General features: G+C 43.2%; 1 protein-coding gene across 12 annotated transcripts in view; it reads right to left on the bottom strand.

The window, feature by feature from the left end:
- Positions 1-13,283, bottom strand: part of MEGF11 (multiple EGF like domains 11) — a 255,686-nt gene that overhangs the window by 94,248 nt on the left and 148,155 nt on the right. The gene's annotated exons all lie outside the window — the stretch shown is intronic.

Consider the following 13,283-nt stretch of genomic DNA (forward strand, 5'->3'; position numbering starts at 1 on the left):
TTCTAAAGAAACCCCCGCTCCCAAACTGCTCCCCCGAGCCGGCTTTAACATCTGCCCCCACCCCGCCCCAGCTTCCGCATCTGCCCCCCCGACCCAGCTTTAGGGTGCAAGCATACAACGGCACCACTGTCATACCTAGAGTTGAGGACTTGTTTAACAACTTATTGGATCAGGCCCGAAATCTTTTAATATCCTGTTTCTTAGTGCTTTTAGATTGCTGGAAGGAATGAATTTATAGCGGAATTAGATGCAGAGGGTCACATCCTGCCTGCAGTGCACTTAATGGCAGGTGGTGTTGCCAAGAAAATCCTGTCGATTTAATAATGTCATCAAATATTGTTTTTTTGCTACGTTCCCATAAGATAACATACACGATAATCTAGAGAAGGCCTTCTCCTTGGTGGTGTTTGTTTGTTTGTTTTCTTATTAATCTGTATATTTATTTATTTTTGCTTGGACTAAATAGTGAGAGGGAAGAAAATAACACTGGAGACAGGATGTCATGAGGCTGCCCAGACTCAGGGATGAAGGTGTGGAATGAGTATGTCAGATAATTCCTGGGCTAATAACAGCAACACAGAAGGACCCTAAACCCTCTGGCCACTGATACAGAGAGGAGGTTCCCTATGGAATGCATTAAGGCACAGTGAGAGCCCTTCATGTGACAATCCTGCCTGATCCCTTCTACTCTTTTGAGGACCATGTGAAGGATGGGAGAGGGAAGTCAGCCTTACAGGAACAGTTTGTCCTGATTTGCTATTGAAACAGCACCTGCACAACACCTCTTTGAGCTGCATGCACTGAACAGAGCTCAAAGCAAACCTTGACCTCAGGTCAAGGTTTCCTCAGCAAAAAGCAGGAAAACAAGGATTTCTTCAGCAGTCCTACCCTCCACTTAGCAGCCTTTCACCATAGCTATCGCAAGGGTGAAGAAAATTCTCATCCTATTAAGAACAGGCAACTGGGAAGGGCACAGCTCCTGATCACTTTCCAGGTACAGCTGGTTGTGCTCGGAGCTGGTTTCAATTTCACCAACAATCCTCCTGCGAGTGGTGTAGATCCCACTGCCAGGCAGGAGAGGAGAGTGGAATCCCAGCAACAGGGCTGTTTTCACAAACTCTTTTATTTGCAAACATGGAAACTAATCCCAGGTGATACACGCTGCCTCTGAGCCCCGGATCTGGTTCCAGGATTAGCGAGGTAAATGTAAAGCTCACTTAAGCTTGATGCTTTTGTCCTAGAAATTTCACAGCCCTCTCCTTCTACAGTGCTTGGCTATAAACCCACACTGGAAAACTGCAGCTATCAGTTAATTTTGGCAATATATCTATTTATTATCCTTCATTTTGAGAAGGAGATACTGACTGGTCAGTGTGAGGATATCCAGCAGAAAAAGAAGTCAGCTCTTACATAATTTGCACTGCGGATTACCAGTTTACAAACTTGTGTTTCTTGAGCAAGTGTTAAAAGCTGAAATAAACACATAGAAAATAATTCCAAGGTCTCCAAAAGATCTGCAGGGTCTTAGAGGACACAGGTGCAGAGGTTTCATGTCCTGCAGGGAGCAGAGCACACCATGTACCCCTGTGCACAATCCCGGTCGTGCCTCACCCCAGATCATTTATTGCTTTGCCTCACTTCTCACACAGCTGTAAACAGGGATGATAGTTCCTCTCTAACACCACTGGGAGCCAAACAAACAAAATCTTACTCTTTATAAGACTTAAATTATTACTGAGAATCTGTGGGAAGAGATGATCTATCTTTATTTCACATAGACACTTGCTAAGGCTCTGTGAGCCTTCTGGGGCAGGGAGCAAAGCTGCTGGAGCTGCTGGAGTTCCCCAGTAATTTCCATTCCAGAAACACAGATTTGTTTGCTGCAGAACTTGAACATCAAGGGATGCAGTTCTGCACCTCCACAAAGGATACAAATCCGAACCACATAGGCACAGCTGATGTCCCTCTGCATAGGGAAGTGGAGTGCAGGGATCAAACTGCACCTTGCCGGCTCTGGGGATTGATTCCTGCCTTCCCACACCTCACATCAGAGCCCCAACTGCAGACTGTGGCTTGTTCTGAGCTGATACAGCTCCAGTTGCAATTAATTTCCCTAATATGAATAAATAACACTCATTAGAAGATATGATTCTATCCTTGCTGTTTCACATCTCAGGTGGGTGCTCCAAGCATCTGATTTGTCTGCTGGATTGGTGTTTTTCACTTTGAAAGAAAGTGAAGGGAAAAGAAAACCATTTATAGGAAGGAAAAATAATTTCCCTTCATTAGTTCAAGCATCTTGTTTTACCTGTACAGTGCCTGCCTCAAACACAGCTCCTTTTCTGAGTCCATCTTGTTTGAACAGTTATTTGCAATCAGTATTTGGTTGCATGCTTGCTTCCTTCCTGTAGCAAATTTCACCCCACAATCTCACCAAAGGGAGTTGAGTGAAATTTGTTAGCCATGTGTTAGTGTAAAATCTGGGATAAAGGAATTTCATCCTCACCTGATTTTACACTGCAGTAACCTCACATGAAAATAAGATCTTTACTGCTCAAAGTTTATCAATTCCTGTTGGTTTTCTTTTCCCCTTTGTAGAGGGATTCCTTATGGAACAGGGGCATATGATACCCCTGGAAAGATTGGACAACCCAGGGTTGCTGAGGAAAAGCCCCTGAACAGGCCCCTGGCTGCAGGCAGGCCTGGAAAGCACCTGGCTGCAGGCAGCCCTCAGAGTCCTTGGCAAAGTTATACACTGGTCATCTTCCCCGCTGATTAGAGGCTGTCTAGAGGCACTGGGCGTGAATCTCTGCAAAAGTAGATATAAGCTTGCATAGCTGTACAATAAAGGGAGAACGATGCTTAATCGAATTGGTGTACGTGTCGTTTATCTGGCCAGCTCTCCGGACTCTGTCCCTAACACGCCTTTCCCTAAGTCCCATATTGCAGTGGCAGACCGTAGAGTCATTTTGTTGGAACATGATGTGCCATTTATATAACGATACAATGATAATTCCAAGATCTGCACTGTGGGAACTTCACTACCTTTACAAAGGTAGATACAGGGATGATAAGCTAAAATCCAAGTACTTATTCTTACAATTAACCTCACTGATATCAACAGGCTCACTCAGGTGTGAGACTACTCGAGTGTGTAACTGGCTATGTGTTGGAGTCTAGTAGCTCCTTCTAGAAAATTATAAAACAGAAGAAACCAAAGACTTCAGCAACCAAAAGGTATTTTGTCTCTACAGATCAGTGTGGCAAATCCTGGCTGGTGTGTGACAGTGACTCCAGGTTCTGAGACAGAGAGCAGAGCAGGCTGCACTTTGGGATTGACAGCACCCCTCCTCCCATGGGCAAAGAGAGACAATTTTAAACTCCAATCCCAGCCCAGCACAGTCTGATCCTGCTCTTGTTGATTGCCTCAGTGTGTTACTGTAATAAATAATAACAGCAACAACATGTGAACAGAGAGCTGATTAAAGCTCACACGAGCGCTCTGCTGTAAATGCAGATGCCATTAAAAATGTCAAAATGATGAGACTTTAACCAGACCATCAATAAGGAAAGCAACCTGAGAGAGGTGATGTCAGGGAGGTACAAATGCTCCCCTTAGCTGCATGTGGGGATGTCAATACCGCGAGGGATGAGTCTGAAACAGCCACCGTTCTCTTGGGAGATGCTACATTAAAGTGAGCTGCCATATTTCAGGTCACATGCACACATTCCCTGGAAAATGTGCTAACTTCCTCCCTTGTGCACCTTTGGAAATATGGCTGGAGATTAACCATCACCAGTAAAAATGAATGTGGCTCTGTAAGGGATGAGGCTGGGTGCCTAAGCACAATCACAGTGGTGTGCACTGGGTGCTGTGACAGGGGAGGGATTCAACCCTCGGTGGAGACTGCTCAAAGCAGCACCAAAAGTTTTCCTCCTCGTGCCGTCCCCACTCCCACACTGAAACCTCAGTTACTTCCTGAAGTGAGGGCTCCTGCAGGCTCTGAATGTAGAATCATCAAATCATAGAATCCTTAAGGCTGGAAAAGACCTCCAGATCATCAACTCCAACCTTCAACCAAACACCCCCATGCCCACTAAACCATAACACAAAATGCCACATCTGCTTGTTTTTGAATCCTTCCAGGGATGGTGACTCCACCACTTCCCTGGAGAGCCTGTTCCAGTGCTTAACCACTCCTTCAGTGAAGAAATTTTTCTGCTGTTGTCATGCATGGCATCCTGTTAGCAGTGCTGTCCTGGTAAATACACATCGAGGACACACAGGAAGTGCCGCTTCACTCCCCAAGGGCTGTTTATCCCTCTAGGAATGATTAGGGAATTGCTGCGTTCTGGGTCAATAGAGACACCCTATACCCAGCGCAGCAGCACAAGTCAGACACAATGAAGCAAACACAGGAAGCTGAAAAGGTAACAGATAAATAAAAGGAGTCCCAAGGAAGGGGTGACATTTATGGAGTGGCTTATCCCGATGAGAGAGAGTCAAAAGTGCTATTCCAGAGCTTTTCCATCCCTGCACAGACACACTATCAATATGAAAATAGCATCTTCTATCACAACAGCAGCACAACCTGTGGTCTCAAGGTCTGAGTTTATTCTGTTCTCATGAGCATCAACCTCCCTGTGTCTCTTTTGTAGCCAGGGACCAGTTCTGTATGCCAGGTCTGAAAAGTCAGTGAGATATTCACAAACATCCTGCACAAGGCACAGCAGAAAAAGCCCAGTGTCTGATTTCCCTGGCCCAGGGACTCAGGACCATATTGGGCTGATGGGGAGCTTCAATTAATCCACACTTTAAAGCAGCTTTCTACAAATTTGCTAAAGCCCAGAATGTGCTCATATTCAATAATCAATATTCTGGAATATTTCCAAATCCAGTTTGTAATGTTTAAATGAGATACTAGCCCTTAAAAATGCAAACAGGAAATAAAATTAACTTATTAAATCTAGGAGGACATGGTTTAAGAGAGATTATTTTAGAATTTGCTTTGAAATTAGGACTAGGTTCTCCTCTTAATGTAACTGTACTGTTGTAGAATGATTCTATGCATACAAATTGAGGTGAAATGTGGATGTAACTTTGAGTGCAGTTTTTTTTTGTCTAATTCAGTTTTGGAACCAGATGGTTGACCTAGCTAATGTAAAGCAGGCAAAGAAACTGCAAAAGGTAAAACATGTGCCTGAATGTAATGAATGAAAATTTAAAATAATCAATAACTTTTTATTCCCTGCACTTTATCCAGTGGGAGAATTACAGCCCTGCATTGAGCTGTGTCTGCTCCCTGCACAACCATGACTCCTTTTGGGACAGTTCAACGCCTTTGCAAACAAAAGCCAAGCAATAGGTTTGAAACAAGGTCCTTGAAGAGGGAATTCCCTTATGATGACACGTCCCAGCACTTTGTGTTGGCTCTGAGCAGCGCTGAGTCCCTCAAGTGACACCAACACACTGCTAAAGGCATGAGCCAAGTCACTGAAAAGCCACTCGCTGATCTGCTTGATTCTAACCCAAAAAAACGCTCTCTTAAGACTGATCACCCCTGTAACATCTAACACATGTTAATAACACTCAACCCAGATTTTCAGAAGTGCCCTTCAAAAATGTTCTTCCAAATGCTTAGAGACCAACATAATAATTCCATGATTTCACCAGCTGGGACACCTTCCATGTTCTGAGCACTGTCCCACACCCAGGGGTGTGCTCAGGCGTCCCCAGTGAAAATCCACATGTACTCAAACTATAAAAATGCAATTTGCAGACACTCAGTGCCACCCCTGAATAACTCGTTACCTACATTTCTCAAAGATTCCAACCGTATTAAAAGCAATCTGAAATTAAAGACTTCAGGGCCTTAGCAGGATTCCTGTTACAATTTTTCGTGGGAGCAGCCATGGGCCACTGGCTGTTTAATCTCCATGCAGTAAGTGGCCCCTGGGGAGGGTGACAGCCCTGTGCTCTCAGTCCATGCGACTCACATGCCAGGGCTCTGCTCTGTCCCTGCTGATGAACCACCTGAACATCAGCCTGATGACACTCTTGGAGAGATTTTTGCTATTCTCTATTTGCTTTTTAAGGAAAACCAAACCAAACAGGGAGCAACCCACGTAAATAAGACATTTGACTTATGGAGTTGGTGTCACAAAAATAAAATGTCAGATTAAAGGTTGGAAATACAGTAGTAATTCAGTACGTGAGCCTATGAATTATGATATTTTCTTTAATTATGTGAGCACAGAGTTCCCTGGCACTTGCTGACTTCTGAGCTTGTAGCTTTGCAGCCTTAAGGTTCCCAAACCTGGATTCCCTTTATCTCCAAAGCCAGGCTTTCAGTCACAGCTCATACAATTAGAATGAAGAAAATGCCAGTCTCAATGTTTACAACTCTAAGGCTGCCCAGAGAATATATTTTGCATATGTAAATATGCATTTGTGTACCCACCCAAGGGGAAAACCTCTGGGGTTAATCCGAGGCTGGGAGGACTTGCCGTCAGTCTCATCCTCCCAGTTTATGGATCAGGCTTCATCAGGTAGAAATAGAAAGTTGGGAAGGGAACATCGGCTGATTTTTCCAAAAATTAATAAATTATTACTCACAGAAGGAAATCAATCTCATTTTGTGTTCGGTTTTTTTTCCTTTCTTAAGGACATGAAAACAGATTTTCATCCTCCAAGAAAGATTTTGCTGATTCTCCCTGAAGTTCCTGAAGTTCTCTGAATCAGATATGGAACATGTGGCTGATTTGGGCCCTGATTTGATCTTGGATGATGATCTCATTAGTCACTGACTCTCCAACATGTGGTACCTCACTCAGTCCCAGCACTCTAGCGGCCCTGCAGTTTATTTAGTATCCTGTGAGGAAACATTTTCTTTCCAAAGTAATTCTTGTTTAAAGAACATTCCTATGGTATTCTGTAGAATGCTCACAACAGTTACCTAGCTGGAGGTTTGTATTTTGGATAAATGAAAACAAAATCACTCCAAGTTATGTATTTGAATGTCAGCCTCATCAAATCCTGTAATAATCCCAATATATTTTGGAAGCAGCAAAAAGGAAGAAACAACTTCTACTCCTGACAGATATCAAAGTGTGGTGCTTTCAGAATTTCTACTATGAGCTATTTTGACAGACGCTTCAAAAGAAGTGAAAATTAGAACATTAAAAAAACCTGAGAATATTTCCTATTTCTTTTTGTAGAAATTACCGCTCTGTTTAATGAGCCTTTAACTCTACTGACACTCTGGATCTTACAAGGAGTTTAAAACCATGAAACGCTTCATAAGGGAGCGACAACATTCTATACAACACTGGCAGCTTGTCTTCTCATTATAATTTTTGTGAAGAAGATGCTGCATTCTTTAAAATGTTTTTTTTTTAGTGTCATATTAATTGGAGGCAAAGTCTGTTCTTTAATTAGAATTTTACTGTGGTGAATTAAAAAATACATGGGCAGAGTATCAAGAGTCTAATAAAACTAAATGAAGATACTATCTTTCCTCTGTATGAAACCCAGCAGTCTTTGCTCTTGCAGAACTTCCATCAATACTTCATTATTATTGTCTAGGACAGGCTTGTAATAATAATATCTGCAAGTAACTTACTTCCAAATTCTGTCTTCCAACTGGGTAAAACATTTTCTCTCTCAACATCTGTAATGGACTTTAGATGTTTTCATTGACTAGGTAATGAAATTTTCTGGTAATGCCTCTGCACAGAAGTAAAATCAGTTTTGCCTTCAAGAAGGGGTAGAAATGCACTGGATATGCCTAAAACACTGCAGGACAAGGACAGGAAGGAGATGCATCCTTCAAGAAACCAGTGTTGGAGGGGCTCAGGAGTGCTGGCAGCAGAGCTGCTCAGAGAGGCCTCTGTCCCTGGAGATTTGGAGCTGCTGATCCCACAGCTGTGCTTCGTGTGAAAAAGCCGTGTGCAATATCCACATGGACTTCTTGCTACTCTAAATAATCTTTATTTGAGTGCTCAGCAAGGGAGTTGTGAGAGCAGAAACAAATCCTCTCTCAGTTCAGTAATTCCATCTGACTTTGATGCAGTTTGGAGCAGACCCACAGGGCCAGTCTGGGAGCTGCAGGAGGCTGCCCATGCTGGCTGCCCTTCAGTCACATCCTCACCCAGCTCCTGCAGCTGGGCAGGACAACTTCATCCTTCACCTGGGGAATCCAGCATGTGGAAAGCAATGTGATCCAACCACTGGAGTCACCTTTCCACCCTCCATGACTGCAGAGCATCGAGCAGGACCCACCCTGTCTGGCCAAGCTCTCAGAGACGTGCTCAGCTCCTTGTTTTTCACAGCGCATAAACCCGGCCTTGTCGAAGGTCACTCTGCTGATGTTTTGCCAGATAGGCAATATGCCTTTATTTGCAGTTAAAGCAAAAATAAAGCTTAAAGGAGAAACAGCTCCTTGTCACTACAACAAGGGGTAGAGGATGTTCCTTCTCCTTGTCATTCCCATGCAGGGATGTGTCCCTTCTCCTATAGCTGCTGAGCAAAGGGAGCAGGATTGGCTGAGCAGTGGGGAAAATCAAGACATGCATATGGAAGAAATGCTGTATCCACCTCACCAGCTTCAAATTGTGCCATAAAGTTTCCCTTTCAAGGAGATGGATAAACACATCCTTCATGCATAACATAACTCGTAGTCCTGACTCATCAGTCATTTTTAAGATGTTCAATAAGCAATTTATTTTATTGTGTTGATACTGAAAAATGAAGTAAACACTGTGGATTGTGGTATTTGCTTTTATTTCCAACAGTGTAGCTGGAGAGTAAAAAGAACCACTTCTTTCTTTTGCTACAATTCCCTCTTAATGCCTAATCACAGAATCCTGGGATGGTTTGGGTAGGAAGGGACCTTAAAGATCCTGTTCCACCCCCTGCCCTGGGCAGGGACACCCTCCACTATCCCACGGTGCTCCAAGCCCTGTCCAACCTGGCCTTGGACACTTTCAGGGATCCAGGAGCAGCCACAGCTTCTCTGGGCACCCTGTGACAGGGCCTCCCCACCCTCACAGCCAAGAATTCCTTCCTATCATCTAAGCTAAATCTCTCCTCTTTTAGTTTAAAATCTCTCCCCCTTGTCCTATCACTGGGTCACCTGTGCACTGCTCTGCAGCCAAACAATATCAGCTTAAAGGATGTTCTGCCCTAGCAAGTGAATGCAGGAAAAATCTTACCTTTACCAGTGTGAATTCTGTTACTCACAGACATTCAGAGAGAATTAGAGCAGCAGAAAGCCCAGTGGCCTTTGAAAAAGGGGTGTCTTTTATATCTAAAACAGTTCAAAGGCTTGCAAAAATGGTGTGCAGGTATCCACACCAGCTACTTGATCTCTTTTCTTCCAGGCATACTTGAACCTTCACATGGCTCTTTAATGTTACCTAATGTCTTCAAGATATCTTAAATACACTGCTGTCTTTCTCTTATAAACCATTAATAGTAATGTCCCTTTCAGGCACAGAAAAAGAAACAGTTTTGTAAAAAAGTCTTGCCCTGTGTGACCCAGTAAAAACTAGAACGTTCAGTCATCAAAACACATTGCAAGACTCAGCACAGTCTCTGCAAAACTTTTCTTGTATTTACCAACAGAAAATAGCAAATCTGAAACTACTGGGGGTGAAAAAAAGCAAAAATACAAAAATACTAGAATATTACACCCTCTTCTCACATCACTCAGGCATGGAGATGTAGAACGTGCTTTTAATAAAGAGATAAACATGAGGCAGACAAATACTGCATAGCTAAAATACCAGGAGCCAAAGCCTGGGTGTCCCTGGGTGTGTTGGGAAAGGCAGAGGACACAGAGCCCAGCATCAGGAGAGGTTTATGCCAGAAAAATTCCATTGTCCCTAGAGCAGCTCCTTAGACTGCACCACTGCTGCAGCTCTCCTGCACCACTTCTTTAGGATGCAAATGCTGAGAGAGCAGAGCAGCCTCAGCAAGCAAAGCACCAGCCCCAAGCCAGCAGAACATTCAGGCATCTCTGCCTGTGTCCCTACAGCTTCCTCTGCCCACCAGTGGGGCTTCGGTCTCCTTCTGGAGAGCCAGGCAGGAGGAGAAAGTCTTGTCTCATAAATTATTGAGATTGGATGTCTAAACCTTGATATTTTATTTTGACTTCCCAACATGTTCCAATGTTGTTCACAGAAGCGTAAATTAATGCCAATTTCTAAAGCAGAAGTTGCTCTAAACTGGGAAGTGAAACTTTTTTGTTATGATGTTAAAAACAGACAATTCTTAAACTGTTTTACATTCTGAAAAACAGGCTGATCAAAACTGTTCATGCTCACAATCAGTTATGGGTGTACTGAGCTGAAATGTTTTGACAAAATCGCAGCCATATGGAAGCCGGTACTTTCGGAACAGTTTCCCCATTGTAGATTCCTGCATTAAGCCATCAAGTGTCAGGCAGGCAGAAACACTAAATCATCACTCCACATGTTTTTCCCTCATTGTTTACAAACAACCTGTTCATGCCTCCAGCATTATCCATGGGTCAGCCTCACAGAAACCAGGAAAATCCACACAGCAGCTCCACTTCCCAGACACTGGGTATCAGTTCCTGGAGGTTCAGTCCAAGGAACTGTGGACCAGCTTCCCCCTGGATTAATTTAATTTCTCTCTTTTTTAGTGACAACTGCCACTGACAAGGAAAAAGCAAAACAGACATACATGACTTCCTGGCTGGATGGCAGCTGGGAAATGAACAGGATTTTGCTGGAGGAGAGCACAGCACCTGTGCATTAAAGGTTTTAAATGCCAGATTCCCTTTAAGGTTCAGATCTCTACATTTTCCTAGTGGCTGCAGAGATATATCTTTAAAAAATCACAGCGAAAAAGAGGTTGTCTGATGAGACCATCACCTAAATTGTCACTGGCCATGCTGCACAGTGCCATCAGAATCACCTCAGGCTCACCCCAGTGCCCTTTCCAGCCAGGGAATTTCTTTCCATCATCTGTAATCATCTTTGATAAGAGCTGGCCTCCGTGGGTTAAGTGAGTGCCATCTGGAAAATGACACTGATTCCACAACTTTGCTGTTTCCATGACTAAGAAAGGTGCCCTGCTCCCTACAGAACATCTGAGCAGAGCAAACACCGAACCCCCCAAATGTTAAATAATCGATGAGCAGAAGGAGGCACGAGCCCACAACAGGAACCACCCAGGGAAATGCTGGATATTCCTGATGCCTGTGAGGATGGTGATTGTGTGGTAGGTGGTGATTTAGGAATGCTGCTGACACACATGCACAAATCTGATGACACAGGAAATTAGCATCCGTTCCTCTCCCCCTGCTTCAGAAGAATTTACTAAATATAGCTCACTCTTTAAATATTAAGGATATCTGCAGAATGTTGTTGTTTTTGAAAGGGTTCTTTCCTGACTGGATTTTCCTCATCAGGCTTAGTAATCAAGTTGTTTTATTTGGAATGGATAATTATTAGTTGAATGATTAATTATTCAGAGTACAGTACTAAAAGAAATTCAAAGTATGCTAGTATAACAAAAAAGTGACAAATGCAACAATTTGCATTCTAAACGGTGCAATAAGAACAGAATGTGTAGGATCTGTAGGTATGTAAAAAAGGTTTTGCACATTTAATAGAATTGCCCCCATCATCAGAGTTCCATACAAACACTGATTAATTCTCAGGATCCATCTATGAGCTGGAAAATGTATTTAATCACCAGTTCACAGAAGGGAAACTGAGTCAAATTACATTAAACTACAAAACTCCCCAGAAAGGAAGTGATAGCACTGAGATAGGACAGCTCCAAGATCTAAAGTGTAAATTTATGCTGTAAGTACCTTATAGTATATTTTTCCTACATTTATAATCCTGTGCTGAATTAAATAAACAAGAAATGACTCTTTAATGTATACAGAGATCAATTCATAAAATATTTTCCTGTCTCTCATCAATAACAGTGTTTAAAAAGTGGAAAGTTGGTACAAACAGCCTCACTGGGATCCAAACTGCAGTGGGATGTGGCTGGGGCAGGACTTGAACATCCTGGGAAAGGGACCCAGCCAGGAACAGCCCCTCCACCCTGCTCAGTCAGTGCTGTGACACCAAGTGACACTTGCTGGAATTCTCCCTCCTGGTTTTCCAGGTCCCAGCTCCACCACTCTCTTTAAGGAAAGCTGGGAGTCTCCAGGTTTGTTTCTCTCCATTTGCTTCCATCCCTGTTAACCCTGATATTGTTTCTTACAGACCTGTGCTGATCTTCCCCCTCACTTGGCCTCTAACAAACCAAATCCAAGTTACACAGTATTTGCTGCCAAATTTTCCACAGACTGCTGGGACCTGGTAGGTTTTGTTTCCCTGCTGATTGCCAGGGTTGCACAATTGGAATTTTGCAAGGCAAGTGATCCAAAAGGCAGTAAAACTCCACAGACAGAGACTGCTGGAGCTTCTTCAAGTATTTGTAAATTAAAATTGTTACAAGTAAATGAATTAAGTTCATATTGCACCAGAAGGACTTGCCCTTATAGAGACCTCACAGCCAGCAAATGTAAATTCTTTATTGTTCTGTAACTCCCATCTATGCAGACTCCTCCATTTGGCACATCCTTAATTTCTGTCAAACTAAAAGAATTCTGTCATTTTCTGTCAGGGAGCTGGTGTAAAACTTGAAGAAGGCTTAAAAAAACCTCTACTGTTGACTCATTTCACTCATTCCTAGGCAGATCTGAGAGAAGGAAGACTTGAAAGCAACATTACGAGGCCAAAAATTATCCTCGACTCTTGAAAGGCACACAGAAAATTAAACTGGGGGATCAGGATCAAGGTAGTGCAAATTATTGGGTCTGTGCTCTTAAAAGCTGAAGAAGGTGACTTCCCACTGAGACTTGAGAACACAGGTGCACATAATTTAAAAAATCTGCATTTTTAACCATTTAAATTTGCTTGCAAAGCAAGGAAGTTGTTGAGAAACTGCAGTAAACATGGCAATTCAATCAGCTCCTTCCAGAGTCTATCTCACAACTTTGTGATTCCTGGACCCAGCAGGTCAGTGGATCATGGAATGACTCCTTGGCAGCAGCAGTGCAGCAGCTGAATGGAGCTGGAAGCAACACAGCACCAGTTTTTTAGCAACTGGATAAAAAATCTCTCAATTCCCTGCCATGGTGGCTCTGGCCACCAGCGGTCATTGTTGAAACCAATGTCCTGTTCCCTGTTCTTTCCTAGGAATGCAAGAGGAGCTGTGTAAAGAGCTAAAGCCAACTTTTTAACAGCAGTCT

Source organism: Corvus cornix, chromosome 10 (genome assembly GCF_000738735.6).
Source record: "Corvus cornix cornix isolate S_Up_H32 chromosome 10, ASM73873v5, whole genome shotgun sequence".
NCBI classification, from domain to species: Eukaryota; Metazoa; Chordata; class Aves; order Passeriformes; family Corvidae; genus Corvus; species Corvus cornix.